The 22,201-nt window shown below is 39.9% G+C and overlaps 1 pseudogene; it reads right to left on the bottom strand.

Moving 5' to 3' along the window:
- Positions 1–10,923: 10,923 nt before the first annotated feature.
- LOC149180240 (cullin-3A pseudogene) lies at positions 10,924–19,869 on the bottom strand (annotated as a pseudogene).
- Positions 19,870–22,201: the final 2,332 nt, after the last annotated feature.

Below are 22,201 nucleotides of genomic sequence, written 5' to 3'. Positions count from 1 at the left end.
AATCAAGGGAAACAAGAGCAATTAAGAATTCACTGTTTATTCTAATTCTGAAGAAAACATTGATAATAATAAAGACTGAAAACAGAGTGCAGTCAAGCAAATTCTGAGTTATTCTTTCTCTCTACTATTCGGATCATGAAACATAGATGATATAGTAAACATAAAAATTGTAAAACACAAGTTATAAGGGACTTATTGATCCATAAAATGATTCAAGAATTCTGTAACAGGTCTTCAGCATCAATTCCTCATCTAGTAGGCTAGACAAAAATGGTTCCAACAGCTTTTTATTCCAAAATATTTCAGTATTACAGTAAAAAAACTATGAACACCCACCAACCCCAAATACTTCGTTTGGGGGGGTATTTATAAAAAATATCAAAATGTCTTACAAAATATCTGAAGGAGATAATATCTAGTGATGATTAATGCTTCTTTTACAAAAGATAGAGACGAATAGTCTCGGAAACAGGGAAGCAATAAATTGACGTTGTGCTGGCTGCTACCTCTTTATTGAATGTACCAGAGGTAGGTTTTGTAATTCGATTTGCAGTTGTCCTCCACTGATATTCCGCGCTAGCTTCTCTATCGTTGCCTAGATATCCCTTAGTCCTGATCTGATATACTTTGACTAGTATGACTCTCATTTATTTCTATCTTCCGCATTATGGTAAATGGTCTAAAAACTTTCAATTCACCAAGGTACCAAAGATAAGTTTATAGAATTTCTAACATACTTTGCCACCATTCTGGTCCTGGTAATTTATGTCTCTGAAGCTTCCTTAAAGTTTCGTCAGCCTCTGTGTATCTGGAGAAATTAGGTGGAATGGTGAAGAGATGCTTTACCTCGTGCTTAATGTAGAATAAATTTTCTAGGCTGTCGTAGAGGGCCTAGCCAGATGGAAGTGCTTTTTCTCCTGAAGCACTTGTTGATGAAGTGATTTGATCAGCAGTATATTTATCCAATTTATGTACATAGTCTTTGTGTTTCATCAGACGATCATTACTTCCCAAAGGACTTGGCAAACCTTTTTTATGCAAGATTGTAAACTTTTCTGTGAAAGAATTAATCTCCACCTGCATGTCCTGGCATTTCCTTTCCAAATTTTGCATTAGAGTTCTCATGGTTAGAACTCTCTTGATTTCTAGAATGGTGCCTGTTCCGTATCTTATTTCTAGTGCTTCCAGTTCTTCATTAGTCTTGGTGTTCAAAAAATGTATCAACCGGTTAGCTTGTTCAGGCATTTGTCCCAATAAAGCTCCTGTTTTTTGAATCTCCATTTGGGCCACTCTTATCAAGTCAATCTGGTCATAAATGACTTGGATAGACCTCCACACATCACTAAGGGATTGATTGATGTTGGTCCACAAAATTCCTCTGATTTCTACCAAAGGTTTATCCAGAGAGAGATCCTTTTCTAATGCTCTCACTTTGTTCTCTAATGTTTTGACCTCCCTTGTTTTCTCTGCCACATTCATCTTGGATTTATCATAATTTTTTTCCACCTTTGCCAATTTCTCCTTCACCAGTTTCAATTCTGACACCTGTAGTTTTAATTCTTCCATGGCTCTTATCAGTTCCTTTGTACTCATATTGGTACTGCTGCCTGGTGCTACCGCTGTTGCTGATGTACCTGTGATGACCTCTGTTGTTGATGTTGGGACAGTGGGAGGCAATGTTGTTATAAGTGTGGAGGGGACAGTAGTGACTGCAGGGATTTCTTCAGGTGGCTGGGAGGTCGACTCTCCCTGCTTTTCCTTTAGCGCTTTTTCCAGTGCCTACTCAGTATCGGTTAATCTTTCATTGAGTTTCATAAGGAGGTCCATCATATCCTCTTCGGATTTCTGCTGGAAAACTTCTGCAGTCTATGGGTGCATGGAAGGAGGCAGTTTCAACTGTTTTCTTAGGGCATCAATGTCCTCTTACTTTTTCTTCATCAGTGATTTTATGCCTTTGGCATCTTTGGGATCATGTCCCAGTTCAATGATAATTTCCTCCAAGGATTTAATCCTATTGTCCTTTGCTAGAGAAGAAGCTTTCTCTAAATCTAACTGAGCAGAGGTATTATTCAAGGAGTCTTGTAATTTATGAGCTAACATAGCTTTATCAGCCAGTGTGGAGTATACCATTTCTCTAGTCTGTTTATGAAGCTCAATCTGGTCCAAGAGATGAATATCCTTGGCTAAGACCTCCAGATTTGTTCTAATATAGTCAGCTGTTGATTTTGGTTGTTGCACCTTGGGTTGGAAGTAACTCATTATCATCTTTCCTTCTCTTATGTCATATGATGATATTAATCTTTGCTGTTTTGTGGGGGCCATCTTAAGATACTGGTTGTAAATTTGAAGCCTTAGTGGATTGTTCTTGGCCTTTATCTCAGTGAATGTCCTTTTGATGTCAGAGGGTTGTTTGCCTGGTGGCCTGGTAGATGACACTTCAACACTCTGCTGCCTTTCTAGCTCCTGCCTGTGTGAGCTAGTTGATGTCTCTATCACTAGGGAAGTCTGCTGGCTGGTTACCCTCTCACCTCTTCGACTGTTAGTGGTTTCCTCAATAATTTCATCCTCTGATAGAGGATTCAATCTTTGCCTCTTTACACCCGGCTGTTCTGCAGGTCCACTGATAGGTGTGGGGTCTTCCCTGTCTCTCTTCTTGCTTCTTTCCTCATTTAGAGGAGTTTGTAATACAGGGATTTCTGGTGTTATACTTTGGGCAGGAGGAATTTGTACTTGTTCCTGCTCTTTGGACCCCCCCGGCTGATCAGTGATTATTGGTTGTTCTGTTGTTTCCACCCCTTTGCCCTTTGAGGTCCCTGTGACCGATGTGTTGGTTCTCTGTGTAGGTTGCTGAGAAGTTCCAGCAAAGGATGTCCCAACTATTGGTTGTTGAGGCCACTTGAAAGATACATGTCCAAAAGAGTCCAGGTCAAGGGTATTTTCAAGATTTTTCATAGCTTTTGCCATCTTTTCTTGCTCACTAATTTCTTCAATTAAGGTCCCTTCTATCCATTCATCCTAATTTGCATGCTGCTCTATTTCTGGGATGCCATGATGAACATAAACTGACACCATGTTTCTTACTCTTCTGTCACTTATAAAACTATTTGGGTCATATGGTACCCACTCAAAACTCTTCTTGAATTTAAGGTGGTTTTCTAATATGTCCTCAGCATCTTTCCATGCATCCCTAGAATGAATGACATAAGGGCCCAACTGGTTTTTGATTCTCAGATGTGCCTTCTTCTTTACATTACAAAAGTGGGTTAAGTTTGAACAGATGAGCTGCCTGAAATATTCTAAGGCAAATAGCCTCATAGGCACATACCTAGGCAACTTTAATGGGCATAATTCACATCCATATATTCTGATTTCAGTGTGATTCTGGTAGAGGTACCAGTCACCTATCCTGTACTGTTTGGACAGCTGTAAAATTTTCCTCATATCACTAGAAATTCTAGGAGGAGGAGCTCCTATCAACAGAGTGGAGGCTGAGTGTACAAACAAATCAATGAATTCACTATAGGTATAAGGGGAGTCACAGTTATGGAAAACTGAGCTCCAAAAAATCATAGACCTCTGATTCCCTTTCGAGTCTAATTTCCTGATGAGAAATGGGAAACTGTCTGGGTGATAATATAACAGCAGATGGTATATGAAAGATGTATATTTAAACACTCCTTCCCTTTCCAAATTCATGAATTGAGTATGGATTTTGTCATCAATGAAAGTGGCATAGTCATACTTGACAGCAGGGGGATGTCCTACAGTAAAGATAGATAACAGAACTAGGGTGATATCATCCACATATTCACTGGACCTAAATCTCAAGATCAAGGATATCATGTCAAGAATGAGTTTTCCAGTGTCAATGAACCAGACATGCAAATAGGGAGGTGGGCCTTGGGGTTGATAGTTTGGTTTCCTGAACATCTGGGAAATACGAGTTATTTCTGAGCTAGGCAATTGAGAGGCCTTTTCAAGCAAAAATCCCATGGAAATACGAGCAAGGGGTTCAGTGGAATGGAAATGTATCATCTCATTGATGGATTCAGCAGTTATGTAAAAAATGACAGTGTTGGAAGGAGACATAACAGCTCTATGAACAGGGTCATAATTGGCACAGCACTGGTGAATGATGTCTAGGAAGACATGGACTGAGGGCAGGAAATACATGGGAAGGTTTGATTCCCACAGTCCAAAAATGTCAGAGTTGCTTAAATAGCTATCCCTTATCTGGCAGAAGGTCAGAAGATGATTTCCATCACCAGATGGGTCTTTTATTTGGAAATATCTGTCAGCTAAAGATAAATAATTCAGGTCCTTATGGGGTGCGTTGAGGGGCGTGACATTCAGGGCTACGGGAGCTTCCATGTTTGGTTCTTGTGTTTTCAAACAGGAATTTCTGGCTTCTATGGAAAAATGGGCAAAACAGTTGTTTTGGGTGTCCTGGTATGGCAGCTATGGACTGATTTTACTTGAATTTGGCTCTTTTGGGTAGAATTCACAGAGAAAAAATGAAATTACCGATTCGGGAACTGAATTGGGGTAAATACCTGTTTTTAAAGGTGAATTGTGTAATTCGCAGGTTGCAGGGTGAGCTACACAGCAGGATGCTGGAGTTTTTTGGGCGGGTGGCGGATTGGACGTGATTTGCAGTCAACCGGACGTATCTTACATGAAACAGTGTGCAGAAAAAATGGACGAAAATGACATTTTTTCGTGATTTTAATAAATTTTGGCTTTGGCGGGGCTTTTTGCCATTTATTACGCTGCTGACGTCATGATGATGTGACATTTTGTCGTTAAGCAGAGGGTGGTAAGCAGTTTTGGCCCGCACCGCTCATCGGCTCAAGTGGTTTCGGACAGGGGGGCGCGAGTAGCGTAGGTGATTGACACGCGTCCACGGTACGGGCGCAATACCGCCAATCCCCCAGACGTTAAAGTGCAATGGCGGAGGGGGTTGCGATATAGATCTCGACCGTCAGATCTGGGGCCGTTGATCTGACAGTTGATGCTCAGCAGAAGTGAGAGAGGGTTACGGCGTGGGGGCCCATGTATTTAAACAAGGTTTTAATGTTTTTCGGGTGCAATATGATTGGTTTGCGGGGTTTACGTTAGGTTATTAATTAACCGAATGTTAATTAACCCTTTGGATGATGCGTGGTGGGTTATTAACAAATCCCAAATGGATCTATTAATCCCCTTATTTATGTTAAGACTATGGTCGTATTTCGACCGGGGCGGGATATTATATATTGCGGGGTTTTGTGTTATACATACATAATATGGGTAGGGGAATAAGTATAGGGATTTATATAATAAAGCCAATAGTTAATATGAATTCATGAAAAGAAACCGCGCTAAGTATAATGTTAGAAATTTAACACTCAACACTTAGGCATGATAGAGGTTTACACAATAAATGTGGCCACTTTTCCTTAGTAAAAATAGAGTTTGACTTGGGCAATTTATGAAATGAGATGGAGTGAGTGACTGTAAGGATATTAAGCAGATCTTAATACCTTGGGGGAGATTAGTAAGTGATTTAGGGAAAGGATGGAGGGGAATTAGTCATGCTTCTGCCATAGTACCTGTGATAACAGTGAGATGAACATCTTGAGAGACAAAACCTATCACAAGTTTCTTTCAGCAACATCAAAACTGCCTACCCAGCCTACTGTATCTAACATTTGCTCTTCTTCTTCCATGGGTGCATTTAGACTAGCAAACCCTTACAAATATTTTTTTCTTTTCATGGGAATCCTACCTAGGTCTGCCCTTATTTCTTCCAAGGGCTCAATTTAAATAGTTGAGCTCCTTTGCTTCTCTACCTATCTATTTATCTACCAAGATTAAACAGTTTGGACAGGTTTTATTCTCTATCACTAAAGCAAGAAAATTCAGATATGAACTAGCCAAGGTTGAGCTATTTGGTCATTCATCAACTACAACATAAAGTTCAACAAACTGCCCATGATACTTTATTTACAAAAATGAAGTAGTAGTGGCATTTGGACTTGCACACTTTCCTGGTCCTTTTTATTTAGGGTTCATTTCTTTTTCTTTTTTCTGACCATATTATTCTTTTTACCCTTTGATTTTTATTTTAGGGTATACCCTCTTTTCATTTTTTAATTTTTTGATTCTTTAAAAATATGGAAAACCTTTGCAGCAAGAAAAGGTATGAACATATTGCAGAGCTAATTCAGTCAATCATGAAATATGACACCTATTGGTATAGGAGCATAACACTGGCTCCACTTGGGGATGGCTTTCCCTGGTGGAAAGTCAAGAACAACAGGTCAGATGGCCTTATGAACAACTCTTGCTGTGCTCTGAAATCTTCTTTTGTTGTAAGTAAACAAAATTGTACAAAGACCATGTAAAATATATACATCTCTCTTGAGATGATTCAAACAACTACACATTTGTTTTGGATAATCTGTTTGAATGTTTGTTCTTATGTTTCAGCTCCCAAGTCTTCTTCTACAACCTCTGATAAACTAAAATGAGGCAAAACAAAAATGGTAAAGTTGCTTGACTATTCCTCAAAATTTTCTGCACATTCCTTCCTATTCTTATTGCTGTGGCAAGCTGCATAAACTGAACTTTCCTATGTATAAGTTAGAGTCAGGATATATCAACAAACTGGATCAAAATAGTGTTTCATCATTCGACCATTAACTGGTCCATCTTCTGCTTCTGTACCATCCAGGCTTTTCAGAAAGTAAGTATTGTTGCCTTGTGAAGCCTGAATGATAAAAGGTCCCTTCCATAGGAAGTCAAACTTCCCATGTTTTCCTTTGTCTTCTCTTCTGGAATCCCATTTCAAAACTTTGTCTCCTATGTAAAAATCTTCTGCCTTGGTCCTCTTATCAAACATCTTCTCGAGTTTTTCTTGTAATACTTTGGATCTTTGGTATACCTCTTCTCTGGTTTGCTGCAAATGGATGGTCTGATTAATCCTTCTCTGAATATCATTGGGTTGTACCTGAGCTTCTTGCAGTAATTTTATTACAGGAGTTCCTAAATATGAAGGAAATATAGCCTCCATACCATAGACTAGCTCATAAGGGCTAGTCCCAATGGATCTCTTGGTGGTTAATCTGTCTGCCCATAGTGCATTGATAAGTTTCTTATGCCAATTTTTCTTGTTTTCTTCCAACACTTTCTTAATAATATTGATCAGGCTTTTATTGGAGGACTCAGCTAGACCATTACCTTGAGGGTAATAGGCTGTGGAGTGACCTAAGGTGATGTGGTACTTGTGACAGAAACTGATCATTCTCTTGGATTTGAAAGCAGCAGCATTGTTAGTTATAATCTTTTCAGAACAACCAAATCTAAACAAGATGTTGGTTTCCAAGAATTTATAATCACTGAATCATTGGCTTGTCTACAAGGGATGGCTTCTATCCACTTGGTGAAATAATTTGTGGCAGTCAGGATCCATTTATGTTGGCCAGAAGAGGGGGGATGGATTTCCCCAATAAAATCTAAACCCCATTGTTGGAATGGTCTTTCAGTGGAAATTGGTCTTAGGGGTAGAGGTAAAAGTTTCCTCTTGCCTTCAAAAATTTGACATCTATGGCAAGTAGTGACAAAATTTTTGACATTAGCAAACAAGGTTGGCCAGTAAAATCTAGCGCTCGGGATTTTGTCAGCATTTGTGGTGGGCTCCAGTATTGTAGCAATAATGCTACAACTCCTGGAGCTCCCTATCTCTAATTTTATCAACCCGGTAGTTCGTAACAAACTTGGAAGCGACGGTGCTGTATGCACAAGTACTAGCTCTTGCCGCAGCTGTCACTTGGTAAGCTGGCACAAGTCCGCTAGGGGCTCAAGCCAACTTCTATGAGCTCTCAGAAGAAGCTTTTTAACTGATGGACGAAAGCTAACTCAAAGGAAGCTAATCTACTTGCGGAAAGAAACTGAAAGCCAAAAACAAACACAAACCCTAACAAACGCTAATTCTACCAGCTAGTCCTACCGATGCAAAGGAGAGCATGCAAACTACCGAAAGAGATGCCATTACCTCTAAGAAGGTAAAATGCATGTGTCTAAGTTATCACTATCTGAAGAAAACATCTTTTTGTATTTTTGTTTAAGTTATTAGAATTATCATGCATGTGCTTTTAACTAGCTTTTCACTGTGCAGAGGTGGATCAAGGAGGAGAAATGCTTGGGAAAGGTTGGGAAGGCTCAGAGAGGGTCTAAGGGGTCCCTAACACTCTTCCAGAGAGTCTCACAAAGTTTGGCTGCCAAGGAACCGTGTTTATGAGCTTCTACAGGAAGTCTGCAGGGGTTCTACAGGATGTTCAGAGATTTCTACAGGATGTTCTGAGAAGAGGATTTTGGAGAATGGATGGAGGGAAAAAGGTGGAGGAATGAGTATGGAGGTGAAATAGGGGTGTAGGGGAGTTCAAGACTTGGAGGTTGGAGTTGAGGAGAAGGTGTAGATGGTGAGATTTGTTCAAGGAGGGATGAAACGATGTTGTACAAGAAGATGAGAATCATGGCAAAGTAAGCGAATGAGGTAAATGTAAGGTAAGGGTTATGAGTGAAGGATGAAACAGGTAGGTTGGATGGAGTATGTGCAGGTAAGGAAGGGTAATAGGTACTCTGCAAGTGGTTTTTCAAACTGACAAACAAAGACATGCAAGAAAACAAAGATCTAGTTATGCTACCCTAATATGATCTAGCTAACAGTAACAAGAATGGATAGCAGCTTTATTTGCAAGGAAACCATGTATATTAACTATGAAATGAAGCATTCAAAGATCTGAACATGTAACCAACTTCTGCAAATGAAAAGCAAACACTAATGATTGCATGGCAAAGCAAATTCAGTGTTTTTGTGGGCAGCAAAGTCATCCTAGTCACAGCTCCTGATCCCACTAAGGGAGAGGTGAAACCACAGATGTTTGTTGGCCCTTTTCTTGAAGCTTTTTCTATAAAAACCTATCAACTAAATCTGAGCATGAAAAACTATTTTACACATAAAAAAATGAACTAAATAACAGAACAAGAGTTAGATCTAAATAGCATATTTTATTGTAAGGATGCAGCAAACACACATAAAGATAAACAAGGGAGGTATTGGGCGCTTGAGATGGGCCCAACCCCAAGAGCTACAGCCTCCCAAGAGAGATTTAGAGCTGGTGCAAAGCTAGATTCATCTTTATTAATCAAGAATGAAGAGTTACATCAAAACCGTCCACAAGGAGAGCTTGAGAATGAGCTGAAAGCAAAGCTAATCTATTGCCTAAAAATCGAACTACAAAATGACTACAACAAGACTATGAAATGGCTAACTACAAGCTACAAAATGACTAACCACTAGCTAACCCAAAATGAGGCCCTAAGCCTTCTTATTTATACAAATTGAGGACCCAACAGTCCTCCTAAAATTTAGGGACTTGGCTGCCCAAGACTTGTAGTTAACAACAGTCCTACTTGACTTGCTTGGCTGCCCTTGTGCTCATTGATTCGGTGGCCATTGAACTCCGAGCTGATGGTGGAGAATTCGAGGTAAGGGCCCATAAATGAGGGGGACACCTTCCTACAAATCCTCTAGCTTGTTCTCCCACGAATTTGGCTGCCAAGTGCTCATTAAGAACTTCAATTTTGTCTCCAAGTGGACCAACAAGGCTACACAAAGCACCCATTAGACTTGTTGGCATAATGACTAACCAAATTCACTCTATTACATAAAAATAATCAAAACATGCAATAAACTAATGAGAATGGTGGATTAAGTCAAATTAGGAGGTTGAATGAGCCCAAATAATTGTACATTTTTGGGGCTCATCATCACCCCCCTACTGAAAGTGTTGCTCATCCTCTAAGCAACCAATCTCTCTCCTCATCTTTGATGGCCCTGGTGGCCTCCTTTGGCTAACATCTCGGCTGATTTCTCCTTTGGCTTCCCTCTTTTCAAACTTCTTGTAGAAACAGTTCTCTGTCTTCCTGTAGAAACAGTCTGCTAACAGTTCTATGTCTTCCTGTAGAAACAGTCTGCTAACAGTTCTCTGTCTTCCTGTAGAAACAGTCGGCACTGTCTTAGCCTGCTTGGATGAGGGTGCTTTTCCTTTCAGCTTGGCTGTGGCAGCCTTCATCTTCTCGCCCTTCTGCTCTTCTTCCTCACTGTCTGCTGCTTTTCTTAGTGAATCCTCAGCCTTGTTATGAGTGCACAAGTATATGCAATCATATGGAAGAAATGGTGCCCTTGGCATTTGTGTTATTTTACCACCCCCTGCTTTGGCCTCAACAGCTTGTCCTTTTCCCTCATTCCTCTGCCTGTTCCTTCTGTGGTGGTCTTTCTTGTGTTTGTTACATCATCATTGAGACCCTCACTGTTGCTTCTTTATCATATCCATGAAGTCTACCTGAAGGTTAGATCTCCATGTGTGTCTAAACTGTGATTGCAACCGTGGAATTTTATTTCAAATACCCATTGAGAGATATCAAATTACAGTTCACACTGAGGTATGCAGGCCAATATAAATTGTATGCTGAGATCCTTGATCATAGGACAGATCCTTCAACTTCATCTCTTTGATCTCCATCAAGTGGAGTCCAGCATTGCAAATTCGAACAGTTTTACTGAGTATGCAAGCACTGTTAAGTGCACCAAATCCAGATGACCCTCTTTCTGAAAACATTGCAAAACACTGGAAGACAAATGAAATTGAGGCTGTGGAAACAACAAAAGAATGGATAAGGTTGTATGCAAGTGGGGCCTGACATTCTACATCGATTCATTCAATAGTACTGTTCTAATGTGGCATTTGTGCGAATGAACAGGCCTTGTATGAGTGGGCCATCTTGCAGATGACCCACTTACATGAAGCCACAGAGAAGTACTTATTCCAGTTATTTCCAGTGTGTGACTACTTTCTATTCCAGATCAAGCTTTCGATATTACCTCTTTCTCTTTGATCTCGGATGCGAGGAGAGCTGTTGTGCCTTGGGGCATTCACAACTATCGATGATGACATGAATAGCTGTTCTTCCATCTCTACGTCTTATTTCTACCTCTAGTGCTGAGTGGTTCTTTTCTTTTTGTGCAGCCACTGTTCCTATTTTCACCTTGTAAAGCTTGCTAGTGAAACTGCCATTGAACTGGAATGTATCTTTTTCACCTATATCCCTACCCATAGGTTCTTTACGCAGTACATTTTCCCTTTACACAGGCAAGAGATTGCAAGCACCTTTTCAGGTCTGCAGCTAGGATATCTGTTGCCTGTTCAATTTCTTTATAGCTCAGACAATCTGCTGAATTAAACAGCATTAGAATACACATCTGATAAGTGGAAACATTAAGTTCATGTTTCCTAGATTTACCAAAGGTTGCTTTTAGGTCTGCAGTTCCCATGTTAGTCTGCCATGTCAATCTCCGACCAGTGTGTGTGTTGAGATAGTATCCCCTAAACCTTTCACACACAGCCCAGATTTCTGTGGGCAGGTTGCAACATGCACCTGGCTGTGTTGGCCATGAACCTGTTGTGAGAAATTGCACGGCCACAGTAGGCTCTTCGCTGACTTCATTGGAGCCAGCCAGCAATGCATTGAAGCCTTGCATAGTGTCCCTGGAAGTCTTCATATCATACCTTCCAACTTCGAAGTGAACTGATAACCACATTCTGTCTTCAATTTCACAATTAGATTCCTCTCAGCATCATCTGAAACAGTTTTCCCTTGTCAAGTATTACTTCTACATCCTCTTCGCTGACTCCTTTTAGACCCTTTTAGATGGTGGTTTACAGTGGAAGAGATTGTTACTAAAACCAATTCTTATCCCAAAGCTTGCAAATATTCGGTTCCATATGATGATGACAGTAGACTGGATGATGGAAGACTTGTTTATGACTGCACCACAGAAAGTAGCCAAACAAGAAGATCAGAGTTGTAGCGTCTCAGGGTTGTATGTATTGCATTGGTTGTTGTCAAGAACGTGGAAAAATTAATCAGCGGATGGTGAGAGTCAGCCGAGCAACTTTAATTGAGGCGTGATTCACGTGAGAGAGAGAAGTGGCCAAGTGTACGTGGCCTCATGCAACTAGAAGTGTTGTTCCTCACTGTAGTGTAATTATGAACTGTAGTTCTCTGCCTGTAATCACTCACCATTAGTTGCACTGGAGTTCAAACGGCCAACACTTCCTGTTTTTTAAATTTCCACGTGAGTCAACTGTCCACGTGTACTGCGTGACTGCCGGCTGAGTTCTAGAGAAGACAATCAGCTTAACCTTGATAATTCGTGGCTTAATCCCACCATTCCATTAATTCATGCAGTTTTGAAATTAAATTTATGCAATAGATGAACAAGGTTTAGTCACGTACCTGAAGTCAAACGGCTGCTTGTGAAGCTTTTTGCTGCTGCATGCTTGGATCCGTTGATTGCATGAGGGCTTGGCTGATGATTTTTGATTGCTTTTCTTTGTGCAGGTGTCCTCTGGCCGGATCTGAGCTGCATGCAATTGTTTCCACGTTCAGATCTGCACCTTCAAGCTGCTGCTGATGCATGGTCACAAAACCAGAACTTGTTTTCGCCATTGCTCTCAAACGGTAAACCAGATTGATCTGAAACTCGGTGAGCATGTTCCTATCATCATTATGCAACTCCCATAGCAAAATCGTGATCAATGGATGCACGGATTTCGAGAAAAATGGAAAATGGCTGAAGATTTCAAAGCTCAATTTCTCGGAAACTGTGCATTAGAATCGGCTGAAACTGCTTGGGTAGGTTACCATCACTCACATGCATATCCCCATGAAACAGGTTTTGAAATGGATGCACGGATATGGAGAAAATGCAAAAATGGCTGATGGTGATGGAGGCTGATTTCTTGGAAACTGTGCATCAGAATTGGCTGAAACTGCTCAAGCATGTTGCCATCACCCTTGTACAATTCCCCATAAAACGGTTTGTCAAATGGATGCATGGTTTTCAAGTTATGGCAAAAACAAATTTTGTTCTATGGATTTTTGCTTCAAGGCATTTTGCAAGTGTTTGCATGGAAGGAAAAACTGAGCTTGGGCTGTGATGTAGGTATGGAGATGATGGAGGAGGAGTTGGAAGATTGCATGAGGGCTTCTGAACCCTTGAGGAAGCCACCATGTTCGCCAAACCACTTTTTGAAGTCCATGTCTAGTTTCCCACAATTTCTACAGGAAGTTCCTGTAGAAGCACAATGAGAAGCACAAGGAGGTGGAAAAAAAGATGGATAAAGGCAAGGGATGGACACACAAGTGCTTGTAGGCCTAATCAACAGATTCCCACCATTAGATTCACTTTTGAAATTGGATTTGGCTCGTCCAAAGGTTCTACAGGATGTTTCCTGTAGAAATACAGAGCTTCCTGTAGAAGGCACAAGAAAATTCCTTTGACCTTGATTTGAGTGCTCCTCCTGTCATGAAACGTCCTTCTTGCAACCTGCAATTAGCCAATGGAGATTAGTTTTATTTTTCTTTTTTCTTTTTCTCTTTTTTTTTGAAAGACAACTAGGGCGCCTCATGGAGGTTTTCACCCTAATTGCCTGCCTTGGGCGCCTCCAAGGGAGGTTTTCACCCAAAGATCTTATTCCCTTTTATTTTCTCTTTTTTTTCCAACCCATTGACCACCTCATGGAGGTTTTCAATCAATGAGCCAATCTAAGGCGCCTCCGAGGAGGTTTTCACCTTAGATTTCTATCTTCCTCTTTTTTCATTTTTTTCTTTTTCTTTTTTCTCCTTTTTTCTTTTTTCTTTTTTTTCTACCCTACCCTACGTGAAAAACAAAATCATTCTCAAGTATAAGAATACTTCCAATGGAGCCATGTGCACATCAAGATTAGAGACAAAATGATGTGAAGGCTCGGAATGCATGCTTGGACAACTATCCGGACTTTAGAGACCAAAGGATCTGACTTTGAAGGGATCAAACATAACTGAGGAAGAGAGTACCGCTGCAACTTAGTCACTGTCTGGAACCATGTCTCAATATAGCTTTGATATCCTTGGTCCTTTTGTTGTTCTGGATCATTCTTCATGTCACCTTCTATCATGACTTTCTCATCTTCCTCTTTTTGCTTATCTTTCTCTTGAGTACATGGAGGGTTTGATGGTAACCATGAGGGAACTCTCTCGTTCTCTGATTCTGATCTCTTCTCTTCATCAAGTGCAGCCCATGGTTCTTTGATCTCCTCTTTGGAATCTTCTTTTTCCTTTGGTCCTTCAATAGAATCTTGGTTTTGCAACACTCTTCCTGAGCTTTGGTGAACATCATTGAGCTCAAGAGGAGTCATTTGCACATGTTGTGCCTCAGCTTTGCAATTGGGTTGAGCTGCTCCATTGTATGGTTTTGGAAATGGTGGTACGGGTAGTTGAGTGGAGGTGTGAAATTGAGATGGAGATGGATGGCATTGTGGTTGGGTAGGCATTTGGGGTTGCCTTGGTGGAGGAGGAGGCGATGGTTGAGGATGAGCAGGTGGTGGATGAAAATGAGCGGGATGAGAGTTGTACTGGGGCCTCCACTCCTGATAAGGTGCATTCCACTGAGGCTGTGGCTGAGCATAAGAGTGAAATGAATGAGCAACTGGTTGGGCATAATATGGATCTGTGAAGGAACAAGGAGAATATGACCAAGGAGGAGGTGTAGACCAGGAAGGATGAGCAGGGGGACCCCAAGAAGGCATGAAAGTGGCTTGATAGGGGTCATAATATGTCTCGGATGTCCCTTGCAGTTCCTGCTGGTAAGATCTAGGTCCATGCGGCCTCCTTTGGTTCATATAATGGAGTGGTTCAGTGGCTCCTTTGGCTCTCTGATATGCAGCTTTGAATCTGGGTAAGGAAGGGCACTGATCTGTAGGATGGTATTCTTCACAGACAAAACACACTTCTATGGAGTACAATGGACATTCGTTCCTAGGATGCTTTCTAGTGCACCTAGGACAAAAAATGACCAAAGCCCTCCTGGCTTCCTCTTGCTTCTGTTGGATCCGCAAGGTATCCAGTTGCATGGCAAGAAACTGCCTCATATCACTCTTGAAATCTTTTATCTGATCTTCAAATTCATCTTTGGACAAGATGTTGCTCCCAGCATTTCTGCTTGTAGCCATTCACTTAGAGGAATGTTTTCTTCTTCTTCTCCCCTAGAGGTTCTTTAAATGTGCCTTGATTTCCACCCAGGGGTTCTTCAATCACAGCCATCGAAGAAGAGAGAATCTTGGCTGTGTGAAGCAGTGGGGGTGTTGTGCAATCATTTTTCTAACTTATCTCTACTCCTACAAGGCATGAAATGAAATCTTTTTGGTTGATTTTTGCTTTTTTTTTCTACTTCTACATGCAAAACTGAAATAGATTGAACTGCAACTAACTATCTTGCTAAAATGAAAATGCGGAATTGAAATGAAAGCAGGAAAGGACTAATCTATTTTGCTCAAATGAAATTGCAGGAATGAAATGCTAGTCTACGCTTGCAGAATTGAAATGCTAATCTACACTTGTAGAAATGAAATTGTGGAATTGAAATGCTAATCTATGAAAGCGAGAAAGTCTAATCTACTTTTGCATAAACGAAATTGCATAATGGAAATGAAATAAACTACTTAGCAGAAGATTGTAGTGGAAAATAGAAGAAAAGCGACAATCACCAATACTCTGACGCTTCCCCGGCAACGGCGCCAAAAAGATGGTGGGCTCCAGTATTGTAGCAATAATGCTACAACTCCTGGAGCTCCCTATCTCTAATTTTATCAACCCGGTAGTTCGTAACAAACTTGGAAGCGACGGTGCTGTATGCACAAGTACTAGCTCTTGCCGTAGCTGTCACTTGGTCAGCTGGCACAAGTCCGCTAGGGGCTCAAGCCAACTTCTATGAGCTCTCAGAAGAAGCTTTTTAACTGATGGACGAAAGCTAACTCAAAGGAAGCTAATCTACTTGCGGAAAGAAACTGAAAGCCAAAAAGAAACACAAACCCTAGCAAACCCTAATTCTACCAGCTAGTCCTACCGATGCAAAGGAGAGCATGCAAACTACCGAAAGAGATGCCATTACTTCTAAGAAGGTAAAATGCATGTGTCTAAGTTATCACTATCTGAAGAAAACATCTTTTTGTATTTTTGTTTAAGTTATTAGAATTATCATGCATGTGCTTTTAACTAGCTTTTCACTGTGCAGAGGTGGATCAAGGAGGAGAAAAGCTTGGGAAAGGTTGGGAAGGCTCAGAGAGGGTCTAAGGGGTCCCTAACACTCTTCCAGAGAGTCTCACAAAGTTTAGCTGCCAAGGAACCGTGTTTATGAGCTTCTACAGGAAGTCTGCAGGGGTTCTACAAGATGTTCAGAGATTTCTACAGGATGTTCTGAGAAGAGGATTTTGGAGAATGGATGGAGGGAAAAAGGTGGAGGAATGAGTATGGAGGTGAAATAGGGGTGTAGGGGAGTTCAAGACTTGGAGGTTGGAGTTGAGGAGAAGGTGTAGATGGTGAGATTTGTTCAAGGAGGGATGAAACGATGTTGTACAAGAAGATGAGAATCATGGCAAAGTAAGCGAATGAGGTAAATGTAAGGTAAGGGTTCTGAGTGAAGGATGAAATAGGTAGGTTGGATGGAGTATGTGCAGGTAAGGAAGGGTAATAGGTACTCTGCAAGTGGTTTTTCAAACTGACAAACAAAGACATGCAAGAAAACAAAGATCTAGTTATGTTACCCTAATATGATCTAGCTAACAGTAACAAGAATGGATAGCAGCTTTATTTGCAAGGAAACCATGTATATTAACTATGAAATGAAGCATTCAAAGATCTGAACATGTAACCAACTTCTGCAAATGAAAACCAAACACTAATGATTGCATGGCAAAGCAAATTCAGTGTTTTTGTGGGCAGCAAAGTCATCCTAGTCACAGCTCCTGATCCCACTAAGGGAGAGGTGAAACCACAGATGTTTGTTGGCCCTTTTCTTGAAGCTTTTTCTGTAAAAACCTATCAACTAAATCTGAGCATGAAAAACTATTTTACACATAAAAAACGAACTAAATAACAGAACAAGAGTTAGATCTAAATAGCAGATTTTATTGTAAGGATGCAGCGAACACACATAAAGATAAACAAGGGAGGTACTGGGCGCTTGAGATGGGCCCAACCCCAAGAGCTACAGCCTCCCAAGAGAGATTTAGAGCTGGTGCAAAGCTGGATTCATCTTTATTAATCAAGAATGAAGAGTTACATCAAAACTGTCCACAAGGAGAGCTTGAGAATGAGCTGAAAGCAAAGCTAATCTATTGCCTAAAAATCGAACTACAAAATGACTACAACAAGACTATGAAATGGCTAACTACAAGCTACAAAATGACTAACCACTAGCTAACCCAAAATGAGGCCCTAAGCCTTCTTATTTATACAAATTGAGGACCCAACAATCCTCCTAAAATTTAGGGACTTGGCTGCCCAAGACTTGTAGTTAACAACAGTCCTACTTGACTTGCTTGGCTGCCCTTGTGCTCATTGATTCGGTGGCCATTGAACTCCGAGCTGATGGTGGAGAATTTGAGGTAAGGGCCCATAAATGAGGGGGACACCTTCCTACAAATCCTCTAGCTTGTTCTCCCACGAATTTGGCTGCCAAGTGCTCATTAAGACCTTCAATTTTTTCTCCAAGTGGACCAACAAGGCTACACAAAGCACCCATTAGACTTGTTGGCATAATGACTAACCAAATTCACTCTATTAACATAAAAATAATCAAAACATGCAATAAACTAATGAGAATGGTGGATTAAGTCAAATTAGGAGGTTGAATGAGCCCAAATAATTGTACATTTTTGGGGCTCATCAATTTGATTTCTAGTAAAGATGTCCAGCACAGTCCCCTGCATGAAATTTTTTGAGTACCTTGTCAGCTTCATCTTTTATTAGACAATTTAATAGAACAACTTCATGATTTTTCCAAAAAAGAGCACCATCTAAAATATAAAACTTTGAAGCTTTCATTTTTAAAAACCTTCTTTTTGTTCTAGATAACCCTAGAGGAGCCTGCAGGTTTAATAACACATAAGATATATCAGCATACCAAGGTGATTGTAAGAAGGCCTGGCTGATTTGTGGAGTCGCCATCTCCTATTCATTATCTAGTTCATTGATATCCAGGGCTTGGCAATTGGTTTCAGTCATGAGTTTAGCCAATCCCTGTCCTTTTATAAGCTTTGTAAGTTTTATTTCAATATCATACTCCAATATAGTAGCAATCCATTTACCTCTCTTGCCTTTAATCCCCTCTTGGGTCAGGATATCTTTGACAACAGCATTTGGCACATAGGCTATTACATGGGAGTATAATATGTAGACTTTGAAGTCTTTGATAGCTTTCACAAGTGCATAAGCCTGTTTTTCCATGATTGTGTACTTTAGTGGTGCATCTCTGAGTGCTTTACTAAAGAAGGCTATGGGTTTTTCACATCCCTGATCATCTTTCTGTAGTAAAACAGCAGCAATAGTATGTTCTGATGCAAATGAAAATATTATGAAGTCTCTGTCAAATTTTGGGCTTGTAAGGACTGGTGTTTTGGTCAAAGCCATTTTGATTTCTTCAAATGCTTGTTTGGCTTCTATTGTCCATTTAACCTTGGAATCCTTTTTCAGCATATTATTCAGAAATCTAATTAGCTCAGCTAGATTGGGTATGAATCTTCTTAAAAAGTTAATTTTCCCTAGGAAAGCTTGAAGTTCTTTGACATTTCTGGGGTGAGGTATTTGCAAAATGGCTTCTATTCTGTCAGGATCAATTTTGATGCCGTCTTTGGAGATTATGTGACCTAACAGTTTGCCCTCCTTTAGACCGAACAAGGATTTCTTAGGATTCAAGGAAATACCATACTTTCTGCATGTTGAAAATACTTGTCTAAGATGATCTAAATGTTGCTGATCTGATTTGGAAAACACAGTAAGATCATCAAGGTATATAACTAGAAAATTGTGAATTTCTTTTGCAAAAGCTATGTCCATTACTCGTTGGAAGGTTGCCCCTGCATTCTTAAATCCAAATGGAATTTTCACATATTTAAAAGTTCCCCATGGTGTGGTAAAAGCAGTCTTTTCCTGGTCATCAGGATGAACTACAATCTGGTTAAAGCCTAAAAACCCATCCAGCAGTGAAATCCTAGATGCACCTACTACCCTTTGTAAAATGTGGTCCATCTTGGGTAAGGGGTAGTGGTCTTTTAAAGAAACCTTATTTACGTTCCTTAAATCAACACAGAATCTGATTTCTCTTGTTTTCTTCCTAGTGGGCACTAAGTTAAACACCCATTCTGAAAATTTGATAGGGGCAATTATCCCAGCTTCATACATTCTTTTGACTTCTTTTTCAATTAAAGGGAGTAGTACAGGGTTAACCCTTCTGAGTTTTTGCTTGAATGGTTTTTGATTTTCTTTAAGCGGTATCGTATGTTGAATAACAGAGGTATCATAAGATTTGAGATCTTCATAGCTCCAAGCAAAAACATCCTAGAATTCCTTGAACAATTCAACATATTTAATCTTTTGGTCAGGGGGCAGAGTTTTGGATAGTTTTATCATCTTAGGATTTTCTTCAGTTCTTATGTTACAATCCTCAATGTCTGCGTTTAGTGGCTGCATTTTGGGTTTCTTTGGAATATCATTAGAATCAAAGAAGTCTTCCAGAAGAGTTAATCCTGTGGGCAAATAATTGTCTTTTAAATCAATAACTTCAGGTTCCCCCTCAATAATCTCATCAATGTCTATTTCTTTAAGATCTTGCAACATTTCCTTGGTAAATTTCGTTGGGTGAAGTATTTGAGTTGCAGTTTTTGCTGAAATATCTATTTCAATTTTGTCTATTTGATCAACCTCTCCAACAGTGTCCGTGTCCATATTAGTGTTACAAAACTCTTCCTTTAGGGTCAAGAAATTGTTAATCTGAGTGTCGCTGTCAAAAACTTCCCAGTTTTTTACATTGTCAAGTATAGTTGGCTTGTGTTTAATCTCAGCGGTAAACTGATGATTGGGTTCAAATGGCAGTTTACAAGTGCTGGCAAATGTTACCAAACTGTGAGCATGCAAATTATGTTTCGTTGGAATTTTGGCAAGCTGCGTTTCTAGAAATGCATTGAGGATCTCAACCGCTGTTCCTCTGTAAGATCTTAATCTGGGATCATTTGTGAGGAATTTTCCCTTTATCTGTTGAATGACTAAATCAGAGTCTCCCAAAACTGATACCCTAATTTCCCCTAAACTTTTGATCAATTTGAGTCCTAGCAAGAGGGCTTCATACTCAGCCATGTTATTGGTGCATCTAAAATTCAACATGTAAGCATGTCCTTCAGCATGATCATTTTCTAGATTGTGTACCCAAATTCCTGCTCCTGCTCCTAGTTTATTGACTGATCCATCAAATTCCAAGTACCAAAGGATCTCATGTTTATAATTGGTATCAGGAGTTTCAGTAATCTGCTTGATAAGAAGACAGGTTTCTTTTATTTCATCTAATTTCTCCTGAGTGTCTAATATATCATCGTTCTCAAGAATCTCTTGAATTTGGAGACTAGACCTTTCACTTATAACCTTTTCTTGTTGAAGTGGTAAAACCTTGATATTAATTACAAGATTAACCTCAGCCTTGTACAGAATGAAGGAGTCCATGTCAGAATGCATGGAATAGATGGGAAAATTTTGGGGTTTTTCCTAGCTACTCACCACATATTTCATTAGAGTTTCTCGATATAATCTCTTTGGCTGACCAAATACTAAAATGGTAGCATATGACATGTCCAACTGTAAAGATCCTTGGAGCTTTGCACCCCAAGATCTAGACAGCAACATGCCATATTTTGGTGGTATATTGGCTACCACTACATCCATTAAAATTGTCTTGGAAGGGTATTGAACTAATGATACACATAAATCTTTGATCAATCCTAGACATGACCTGGCTTGAATCAAAAGAGAACAAGTCTTTGTATGGCCTGGTGATATCTAAGTCCAACTTCTCCATTACAGATCTAGGCATTAAGTTATGAGAAGCACCAGAATCAAACATTGCATTATGAAGTATTTTATCATGAATGTTCAGACTTACATAGAAAGGAGGGACCCCTCCATATACTGATTTAGCATTTACCTCAGGGCCAAAAATTAATTCAAGCTGGTCATCCAAGACATTTACAGTATCTTTGTTTTTCGAAATCTGGAGTGATCTGCTAATTTGATCTCTGTAGACATCATGCTTAGCCAATTCTGAGAATGGAATTTCTATCTTTAATTTTCCTATTTCGGTCTCAAGGTTGAAAGGTTTTTCTGTTTGCATTTTTTCTTTTCAGGCAGTGAGATTTTCTTTTTCTATTGTATTTTTTGTGTCTTTCTCTTTTACAGGAGTGATGTTTTGGGCTGAAGTTGCTTCTATGTCAATTTCTGGAGGTTCTTCCACATTTCCTTTGGGAGGAATGGAAGTGGAATGTTGTCTGTCAGGTTTTTGACTATCTGATACATCTTCAACTATTGGATGATTTGGGTTAGGAGTTTTTTTAGGAAAGGTTTGTACATGAGGGTTCTTGATTGTAGGTTTGCTAGTTCACTTAGTATCCTTCTGTTTATTGGTTTCAAGAACATCTATCCTTCTACTTCTCAGATTGTATTGCTTGTGGACTTCATAGATGGTTGTGTCATATCCTTCCCTAAAATCAAGTGATTCACCTGATTGAATTTGGAATTGATTAAGAGTGTGAACCTCTTGGTCTTCTTGGGTCAAGAAAATTTGTTGTTCACTATTGAGACCCATTAAGTTAATTTGAGTATCTTCTGTTGGCTCACTAGAAGTTGAAGCTTCAGCATAATTTTCTTGGAATGGAGGTCTAATGTTTTGGTTAGGCCCAACCTTTCTAGTATTAGAATTCTAGTTTTTCCTGAAGTTTGGATTTCTCCCAGTATTGCTCAGTTGACCATCCCAAGGGGATTTCCTCTCAATTGTTTCTACTCTATCACCAAGTCTGTCCATTCCTTTGATTATGGCATCTAATTTCTGTTCAAATGCAGAAGGTTCTTCTTTGAAAGGTGTCCTCCTTTTAGCTCTAGCTCGAGCTCATTTAGAAATCAGGTTGCCCTCAACACTGACAGCTATACTCTGCATGTCTTCTAAGCTTCGAGGAGCTCTTTCCCTAAGCTGGTATGCCATATCATAGTCAAATGCATTAGGGAATTTGATCAAGGC

Source organism: Pinus tabuliformis, chromosome 3_2 (genome assembly GCF_031772625.1).
Source record: "Pinus tabuliformis cultivar Carrire ecotype Pingquan chromosome 3_2, CPIR1, whole genome shotgun sequence".
NCBI lineage: Eukaryota > Viridiplantae > Streptophyta > Pinopsida > Pinales > Pinaceae > Pinus > Pinus tabuliformis.
Note: the sequence above shows the minus strand (reverse complement) of the source record. Positions and strands in the feature narration are given on the sequence as shown.